Here is a 10,422-nt window from a genome sequence, read left to right as displayed (position 1 = left end):
AAATTAAACAACAAAATAGAAACACTGAAATAGTATTTTCTTGACAAATATACTCCAATAATATTTGTTTTATTTACAACTTCAGAAAAACGTTTTTACAATGTAGTTGCAACTAGTTCACTTTGGAAATGCACGGTCAAGTCTTTTTGCATTGCATATTGGGATACCTGCCCTCTTTTTCAGTGGCATTGGTTCTAGGATTTTTAAAAAAAAAAATTTTGTATTTATTAAAGCATAATAAGCCATGAACCAAACCAACCTACAAGGTGAATCACAGCATTGCAAACTTTTATTGGAAGCCAAAAAGTATTTGAAAATCGGACAAAAAGACGCCCCTGACAACTGTAGTGAGGGAAAGAAATGTGATCCCACGAAGCAAAAAGATGGTGAAATATAAAACTATTTACTTAAAAGTTGTTGATTGTATCTATAGAAACAATCTATTTAATTCAGCCTAGTTTAATTCAGCAAGTGGTGTCCAGCTATCATAAATTAAACAGCAATTTTGCGCTTTTTCTTTATCCAATTTTGTGTAAAACCATATAAATCTCATGAAATCTTTGCAGTCTGGCTGATTTGCACTGCATCATGGCTTGGTTGCTGCATATTTTGTCAAATGCATTACATCATCTACATTCAATGCTTACAGAATATACACACTCTATATATGCAGTATGCATACTGAATGCTGCAAAAATGAGTATTTGTGTTTTTACTTTTATTTTTTTATTTTTTGTATGTGTAAGAAAATGTGTGTGTGATTGAACATTGAGCCGTTGAGTTAATACTGTTGTTTGTCTGAATCTGTAGGATTCTCACCCTGATCCAATGGCGCTGTCATTCAATTGAGTGTCCGGGTTAATTATGTATTGTGCCGACTGCTCCTCGTTCCCTCTGGGCTATAGACTTACATCTGCTCCACACACACACAAACACAGACGCACACTCTCATACTCTCTCACACACTGTTTTTAAACATCCAATCAGCCAGTCCATTGAGAAGACAAATGTACTCATTTAGTCCTGCCGGTCTCCAGTGGCCAGCGAGAGAGCCGAGTCTTAATTCCGTACACAAAGGCTGGAGTTTGTCTGCGAGGGATTCATAAGGGGCAGGATGGAGATTTGAGCTGGAATGTCTCTTGTGCAGCGGTTTGCAGTCATGCTGGTCTGTCTGTGAGCACATCTTGAAAGCTGTAAGGAGTTTTCAGGATCTGATGGCATGTGTTAGGATTAGAATTAGGGTTAAGGCCTGTACACACTAAGTTTGATGCAAATAAATGATGCAAAAGGAAAAGTGAGTTCATTGTTTGAACAGATTCATAAATGTCTTTTTGAAGCATATTTGGTGGCACTTATTCTGATTATTTGTGTGTTGGATTGAGAAAATAAGAACATTAGTAACATAAGTTGAGAAACTTATTTTAAGAACATTTTTAAAATACAAAAAGAGAAGAGAGAAAATGTAACATTGACAAGCAAACAGTAAATAATTGTTACAAATATAAGTAAATTTCTATATAGAAAAAACATCTGAATTTGGTATGTAATAATAATAAAGCGTGTGATTTGCATTTAAATAATTAAATGATTGTACTATTTTAATATTATTTTAATTTTATTAAATTATTAAATTAAGAATATATAATTGTAATACATTTTATTTAATTGTATATAGAAATAAATTATATGGATTTGATTGGTAAGGATATGAAATATTTTATTATAAATAAAAATTTGACTCATTTTTATATTATTTATCATTTTAAATAATAATGTTAATAATAAGTAATTAAATTTGATCAAATATATAATTTTATACATAATTATAAGTAAGAAAAAAATATATATCAATTTTAGAAAAACTATATATAATATATATATATATATATATATATATATATATATATATATATATATATATATATATATATATATTAAATAAAACAATTTTGTGGTCTGAAAACACATGTAGGAATTATTTTAGTATAGGTAATATGACTGTTTCTAAAGATGTCGACAAACAGATTAGGTCTGGCATTGAACAAAGTGGAGTTGATATTGATACACCATAGAAACTTCATTTTAGCCGTAGTCTTGGCTGGATAATCTTCAGCTGGGAAACAGGCCCAGTGCGCTTGTAAGAGCCTTCATATTGTTTTGTTGCTTATCAGGCCGGGTTTCTCCTCTCTCAGCCCTCTGGCTATCTCTCAAAGTAATGATAAATCCTGGACCTGGTAAAAACGGTTCTTCCTGTTGTCACTAGTGGCCTGGAGCACAGAGAATGTGGTTGGTGCCTTTAAACCAGGAAGATACAGAGTTCATCTCTCCACGGGAGGTAGAAGAATGGGAATGTTAACGGATGTCTCTCTCTCTCTTTAGATATTATAGAGCTGCTTGTGAATGGTGGCAGGTGGGAAACGTTTCATTGGTTGTGCTCGAGTTGCTGAAAGTAGGAAATGTTGCTGTGTGTTGCTTTGTGGCATTTCAAACCAAAGGGGTGAGTTGTCAAATACGTTAAGCATGAAGAAGGAGGTGTTCGCGCAAACCGCGAGAGAGTAAACAAGAGAGAGTGAGTCAAGAAAAAGGTTTCAGCCTTTTTTAGATCTTTTCTCTCTAAATCTGCCCTCTCAATCATCACGTTTAAAGAGTCTGATCTCAATGTTTCTATATTTACAGACTACAGTGCTGCAGGGTGTGTGTGCGTGTGTGCGATAGCTCGCTTTCGTCCTATAGGTGCGTGTGTCCCGACGTCCGCGGGCGTCGGCTGGGTCACCTCTCCATTAGGGCGTGTTGTCATAGTGATTAATGGCTGGTTCTATCATCTTTAATGCTGGTGGTAATGACGCGGGGTCCCGTGCCGCCCACAGTAATCGCGTGATGTATGAGCACAGCAGAACCCCGGAGCAGAGGTGAACACTACACATACTCACACACATACACACACACTCACTGATGTTTACTCACAAAATTATAAGTAATGAACTGACTTGTGTGCCATAAGCGATACATTATATTTCATAATACAGTAGGAATTAATATTCCATTTAGAATTTAGACATGATTAGAACAGATGTATCACTTGTGAAAATGCTTCTATTTTGATACGTCTTCTATTATTATTATTATTATTATTTTTATTTTTTTTATTATTATTATTATTATTATTATTATTATTATTATCATTTTCATTATTATTTCTTTTTTATTATTATGTATTTTTTTATTTTATAAATCATCATTATTATTATTTTATTTTTTACAAATTATATTATCAGTATAACAATTTGGATAAAAAGATGAATTGAAACATTAACATGAATCTCATAATTTTTAGTTCTGGATACATCCTCCGCACTCAAGCTACATGAACCCCACGTGCATTTTCAGCTTCATTTGAAGCAGGTTTATCTGATCATTTGTAGAAAAGAGTTTAAGTTGTTTTGAAACAATTTTTCTTTATTAGTGAATGAGTGTATAGTAAATTTAATAGTGAATTAAATTTAATAATAAAATAAATAATTGGTAATCATTGTTATTTATAATTGCACTTAATTTTTATTTAAATCATAACTTTTTAAAATGTCCTAAGTACTTAAAAAGGAGTTAAAATTAATAATACAATTTAAATATTTAGAAATATTTATATTTATAAATATTGAATAATAAAATGAATACTTATTAATAATTGTATTTGTTATTGTAATGAATTTAAATTTTAATATTTTCAAAAAATATCTAAAAATTATAATAATAATAATAATAATAAAAAGAAAATAGTAATAAATATACAAATAATTATAAATATTTAATTATAAAATAAATAATTTGTGATTAATGATTTTTATTTATAATTATTTTAATTTGACTTATATTTTTCCCTACATTTCTTAAATTCTATAAAAATTTAAATAAAATTACAGTTTATAATAATAAATGTTTAGTAACAAAATTAGTATTGTATAATTAATATAATTAAATATTAATAATTAAATAGTTGTAGAATTAATTTATTTAAATTTTTAATTTGAATTATACATTTTTCCAAAATTTCCTAACTTCTAAGAAAAATCCAGGTTCAATTTAGACTTTCAATGTGTTCTCAGACTTTGTGTTTTCACCTCACATGATCCAGTGTGTGTGTGTGTGTGTGTGTTTTGTTGATAAATACATCAGTTTTAATATCACACTGTATGAAGTCTGTTGCTCAATATCGTCCCTGCAGCTAGCACAGCTGGTTTATGAATTAAACACACTATAATAATGAACAGTTTAAGGAGAATGATTTGTTAGTGTGCCACGCTGATGTTTATGTATATAAACTACATACTTCATCCAGTGGTTGGCATTTCATCAATCTCTTGTCCCTTCTATCTATTGCTATCGCGCTATCCATTTTGTTTTTTCTAAAGCGTATGTCACAGTAGGGAAAAATAAACATTAACTATGAATGTCTTTACACACACCCTCGCACACACACACACGCACATACTTGTTCATCAGTGCTTTAAATGCCACTTTAAGGGTGGAACAGGAAGTGATGAGTAATTTTCTGTATTAAATGACAGGAAAAGCTCCTATTCTTTCGCAGATTGTGATTGTTGGGTGTAAGTGACATCATCGGCGGGACATTTATAGGCCGTGTCACTGTTCTGTTCTAGAATGTCCCATTCTAATTAGGGATGTTCTATAGGTGACTTTTCCCAGGACAATACTATCCATTTATCACAATGACATCATAATTGCTAGTTTGTACCCATACTGATGTTATCATCTCAATTGAAGGTGGAGTACCTTTTTGTTTTGAAGGATCCACAGATTGAGATTACAGGAAATCCTGGGTTTCTTATGGTCTCGCTCAAGATTCTGATTCATGTATGTGTACCATTCATTTAGACCCTAGTGGTTGATAAATTCTCTTATCCTAATCGAATCAATTAATTCTAAGCAAATGAAACCAGAGGGAAGTTCTGCAAAAACCCCACCGCTAACCCACGCCAAACCATATTCTTTATCTGCAATCTAATACTCAAACCACGGCCGTTTTTAAGAAACAGACCATATTCTGCACTTCACTTCGGTATATTTTTCTTGAGGGACGTTTACCTTTCAGAAATATATATGTTTATAGACCAAAAGAAACCCCCTGTACTGCTTTTGAGTGTCCTGTACCGTAGCATTTTTCTTTAACAGGCAGGATGAAGCCGATCAGTTGGAGCCGCAGGAAGGGAGGGATGGCAGAGGAGAGATTGAGTTACCTTTAAAAGCTCAGGGTTTGGAGACTGCGGCCAACTAGCTTTCACTCTCTCTGTGGGCAGGGGCAATTTTAAATGGTATGGCTCGGATGATCGTTATGGCCTCTCGTGCTTAGCGGATCCACAGTCGTACAGTGGAGGCCTTAACCAGGTCCTCAGCTGTCATTTTAAAGCATGCAGATGTGTGTGTGCATGCATGTGTGCGCGTGTAAATGGACATCTGGAAAGACTTAGTGCTCTCAGATCACCTGTGATTCAGAGTCAGGAGTAATATCTGTATAAAGCTGGAGATACCTACGTTTGGCTGTATCATTGTGGAGAAATATGATTTTAGACAGTGTTTAGACCACTTATGTGTCTATTTTAATACCTTGATGATATTATTACTATAACAATTTCCGTGAAAAATTGTAGTATGTGAGGTTTCCTTGCATTCAAACAAGTCATCTAATGCTGCCTTAGCATTCATTTCTTGCCTTTGCTGTAAATCATAGGAAAAGAAGGAAAGATTAACTGTTAATGATTACAGCAAATCTTTAATCTGTCTCCTTTCTTTCTTTTATAAACTTACATTGAAATAAAATCCATCCAGTATTGAAGTTAAGATGAGAAATTGACCCATTTCCTCTGATAATGCATGTTTCCGGTCTTACTGTGCAATTTACACACAATTTATTGGTGCGTGAAATTCAAAGAAAATGAATACTTTTATTCAGCAAGCATCCATTATTAAATTGATTTCAAAAATACATTTGTTACAAATGATTTTTGTTTCAAATAAATTTTTGAACTTTCTATTCATCAAAGGATCCTGAACAAAATAGTTTCTACACCAGTATGAATCAAAACTGTTTTCAAAATGTATAATAATAATAAGCGGGGGGGAAATAAGTAATGTGTGCTGAAAATTTAGCTTTGCATCACAGGAATAAATTACATTTTATGATAAATTTAAATAGAAAAGTTATTTTAAATAGTAATAATATTTCAGAATATTACAGTTTTTACTGTATTTTTGATCAAGTAAATGCACCCTTTGTGAGCATAAGAGACTTCTTAAAAACATTTAAAAAATCTTACTGACCCCAGATTTGACCGGTATTGTATAATATGAATATGAAATTGTTTACCTCCATAAAATCAAATCCTGCCCTAAATTTTTGTTCTTGTTGGATATCTAAAAATTCATTACTTTATGGAGGTAAAATGGCCTGTAAATGTTACCCCTTTTCACCTAATGTTACATTGTTAGGAAGATTTTTTTTTACTGTATATTTACTGTATCAATCACTATTTGTCAGAAAATCTGAACAAAAAGACCTCTAGCCTTTATTCATCTTTAATACCTTCAAAATATACTGTCAGTGGAAACTACAACTCAGCACTAGTGAATAGAAGAGTTGGAGATGCTCATTAATGAGACAGGGCTGAAGTGGCTGTGTGAATGGGATGACCGTGACTCTGAAGGCACCGTGTAGTGTAGAGCCAGACAGGAAGATGTGCAGGAGCGCCGGCCCAGCCCTCATTAGCACTCACCACTACCTGTCACAACACGTTAGCCACAGCATGCTAGCCACAGCATGTTAGCCCCGCAGTGACTTACACACAGCAGGTTAGCTCCAAGCGTGTTAGCAACGGCACATTAGTTAAAGCATGTTAGCACTGTGTGTTAGCTTTTAGCCACAGCCTCTCAGGTCCTAGTGTGTTAGTGACACCCACAGTTCAGGCACGTTAGTATCATATTTAAACGCATTTGCCGAACAGAAAAATTAAGAACTAATTGCCGTAAGAGCGTCATGTCAACACTATTTTATTATTTTCAAACAGGTTTCCCGACAAATGTTGCCAAATACCTTCAATGAAAAGTAACCAAAGCCTGTTTGCAAAGTTGTCAAATGTTGCTAGCTGATGTCACATGGCAAAAAATGGCCATATATATTTAAATATCACCATAACAGCTACTTGTCACAAAACAGTCACGAAAATTATGAGAAAGTCACTAGATTTGGTGATGAAATCCCCAAACTGGCAACACTGTTCCCAACTCCGCTCATCTGGTATTGGATGGACAAAACCGACAGCCCCGCCCTAAACTCTCCCAATTGGTTGAGTCAGTGTTGAGTGTTGAGTCAGGCCATATTATTTACACTTTTCAAGGAAACCATGAAATGGCTTTATTGCATATTTAAACAACTGACAAAGTATAAAAAAAATATAAAACTATAAAGCAAAAATACTGGTGTTGATGTGGTAGCAAATCGGGTTCAAAAATGTTTTTGCTTGCCAAACCATAAGTAAAAAAAAAAATCCTTGAGGTAAACCATAAGTAAAAAAAAAATTCCTTGAAGTACCCCCGAGATTAAAGATGCACGTTCACAGTTCTCTGATTTTGGTTAATGGTCACATGACAATTTTTTAGTAAGTATAGTATATTAAGTGTGTGTACAAACCCGATTCCAAAAAAGTTGGGACATTGTACAAATTGTGAATAAAAACAGAATGCAATGATGTGTAAGTTTCAAATTTCAATATTTTATTCAGAATATAACATAGATGACATATCAAATGTGTAAACTGAGAAAATGTATCATTTTAAGGGAAAAATAAGTTGATTTTAAATTTCATGGCATCAACACATCTCAAAAAAGTTGGGACAAGGCCATGTTTACCACTGTGTGGCATCCCCTCTTCTTTTTATAACAGTCTGCAAACGTCTGGGTACTGAGGAGACAAGTTGCTCAAGTTTAAGAATAGGAATGTTGTCCCATTCTTGTCTAAAACAGGCTTCTAGTTGCTCAACTGTCTTATGTCTTCTTTGTCGGATCTTCCTCTTTATGATGCACCAAATGTTTTCTATGGGTGAAAGATCTGGACTGCAAGCTGGCCATTTCAGTACCCGGATCCTTCTTCAAGGCAGCCATGATGTTGTAATTGATGCAGTATGTGGTCTGGCATTGACATGTTGGAAAATGCAAGGTCTTCCCTGAAAGAGACAACGTCTGGATGGGAGCATATGTTGTTCTAGAACTTGGATATACCTTTCAGCATTGATGGTGTCTTTTTCAGATGTGTAAGCTGCCCATGCCACACGCATTCATGCAACCCCATACCATCAGAGATGCAGGCTTCTGAACGGAGCGCTGATAACAACTTGGGTTGTCCTTGTCCTCTTTAGTCCGGATGACATGGCGTCCCAGTTTTCCAAAAAGAACTTCAAATTTTGATTTGTCTGACCACAGAACAGTTTTCCACTTTGCCACAGTCCATTTTTAAATGAGCCTTGGCCCTGAGAGAAAACACCTGCCCTTTTGGATCATGTTTAGATATGGCTTCTTTTTTGACCTATAGAGTTTTAGCCGGCAACGGCGAATGGCACAGTGGATTGTGTTCAACGACAATGTTTTCTGGAAGTATTCCTGAGGCCATGTTGTGATTTCCATTACAGTAGCATTCCTGTATGTGATCCAGTGCCGTCTAAGGGCCAAAAGATCACGGGCATCCAGTATGGTTTTCCTACATTGACCCTTACGCACAGAGATTGTTCCAGATTCTCTGAATCTTTGGATGATATTATGCACTGTAGATGGTGATAAATTATGGTTTTTTGAAATTTTTCTTTGAGAAAATAGTTTCTGATATTGCTCCACTATTTTTCACCACAGCATTGGGGGAATTGGTGATCCTCTGCCCATCTTGACGTCTGAGAGACACAGCCACCCTGAGAGGCTCTTTTTATACCCAATCATGTTGCCAATTGATCTAATAAGTTGCAAATTGGTCCTCCAGCGGTTCCTTATATGTACATTTAACTTTTCCGGCCTCTTATTGCTACCTGTCCCAACTTTTTTGGAATGTGTAGCTCTCATGAAATCCAAAATGAGCCAATATTTGGCATGACGTTTCAAAATGTCTCACTTTCAACATTTGATATGTTATCTATATTCTATTGTGAATAAAATAGTAATGAAGTTTATGAGATTTGGAAATTATTCCATTCCTTTTTTACTCACAATTTGTACAGTGTCCCAACTTTTTTGGAATTGGGTTTGTATATATATATATGTGTGTGTGTGTGTGTGTGTGTGTGTGTGTGTGTGTGTGTGTGTGTGTGTGTGTAATTTTATTATTTATTTCAAATATTGTACTGCTTATAGAAATATTCAAACCCTTAAGGTATTATAAGCTGAATGCGTGTAAATGAACACAGTACCACTTTTCACTCTGAAACACGCAGTGCTGACTATATACTTTAATTAAATTGCAGCCTGTGATATATTGCTATTTCAGTTTTATTTTGATTAATTATGCAGCCCCATTTGTTTATTTTAATGTTACATTTAATCAATTATTATTTTTTCATCAACTCACTAACCCCCTGCACTTTCTTCACCAACCCCCATGTTGGAAACCCTGGTATACAGTATCATATATTTCAGTCCCAGAAGGGATGGTATTTAAGGACAGACAATATGAAGACTTCCCTCATCAGCCACGCGCTGGTTTTCCTCTCTGAGTTGAGCAAGAGGTCACAGGTCACCAGACAACATCCTCCCTGTGTTCAGCTCATACAGTGTTCAGCAGATACAGTATCCGCTGTTTTCACGCTGAATCCTCTTCATCGGGGTCGACGGGGAAAAGAATGGGGAAGAGGAAACATAAAAGTATTGGGAGTAGCACAGTGAGTCCAAGGATCGGTCAGGTCTTCCCGCTGGAGATCTGCCCCCCTCCCCTGTATCCAAACAATCTGAAGCAGGCCTCAGGAGGAGGATGACAGGGCGTAACTGTCAAGGCCACGAACATGATTATCCCCACAAACACCTTCTTATCCAGGCTATATTAAGTGTTATTACAGACACAAACCACTTTCCCCTTCCCTGTGTTTGTTTAACTGCTCTAGTGGTCACATTTTTTATGGCGCTATGTATATTTACTCGTATCTGCAGAGGTCGCATATATGGGCTGGCTGTGGTCTGGAAGTGTGGATTTTGCAAAACAAATAAAAAGAAGTACTTTTAAACAGTGCTGCAACTGTACTGGTACAATGTCTGAAACTATTAGCTTATGTTTGTTGCTGGCAAAAGATAATTAGTCTTAGTGGTAAAAATTTATATTTAGCTTAGGTAATAGACCTCAGATATTCTGGAAGTATTTTTCCCATTTTCTTCATTTA

The 10,422-nt window shown here is 34.9% G+C and overlaps 1 protein-coding gene across 15 annotated transcripts in view; it reads left to right on the top strand.

Annotated features, from left to right (window-relative positions):
• LOC109103380 (MDS1 and EVI1 complex locus protein EVI1-A-like) overlaps positions 1 to 10,422 on the top strand; it is a 151,979-nt gene that overhangs the window by 56,721 nt on the left and 84,836 nt on the right. The gene's annotated exons all lie outside the window — the stretch shown is intronic.

This window comes from Cyprinus carpio, chromosome A15, assembly GCF_018340385.1.
Source record: "Cyprinus carpio isolate SPL01 chromosome A15, ASM1834038v1, whole genome shotgun sequence".
Classification (NCBI taxonomy): Eukaryota; Metazoa; Chordata; class Actinopteri; order Cypriniformes; family Cyprinidae; genus Cyprinus; species Cyprinus carpio.
Note: the sequence above shows the minus strand (reverse complement) of the source record. Positions and strands in the feature narration are given on the sequence as shown.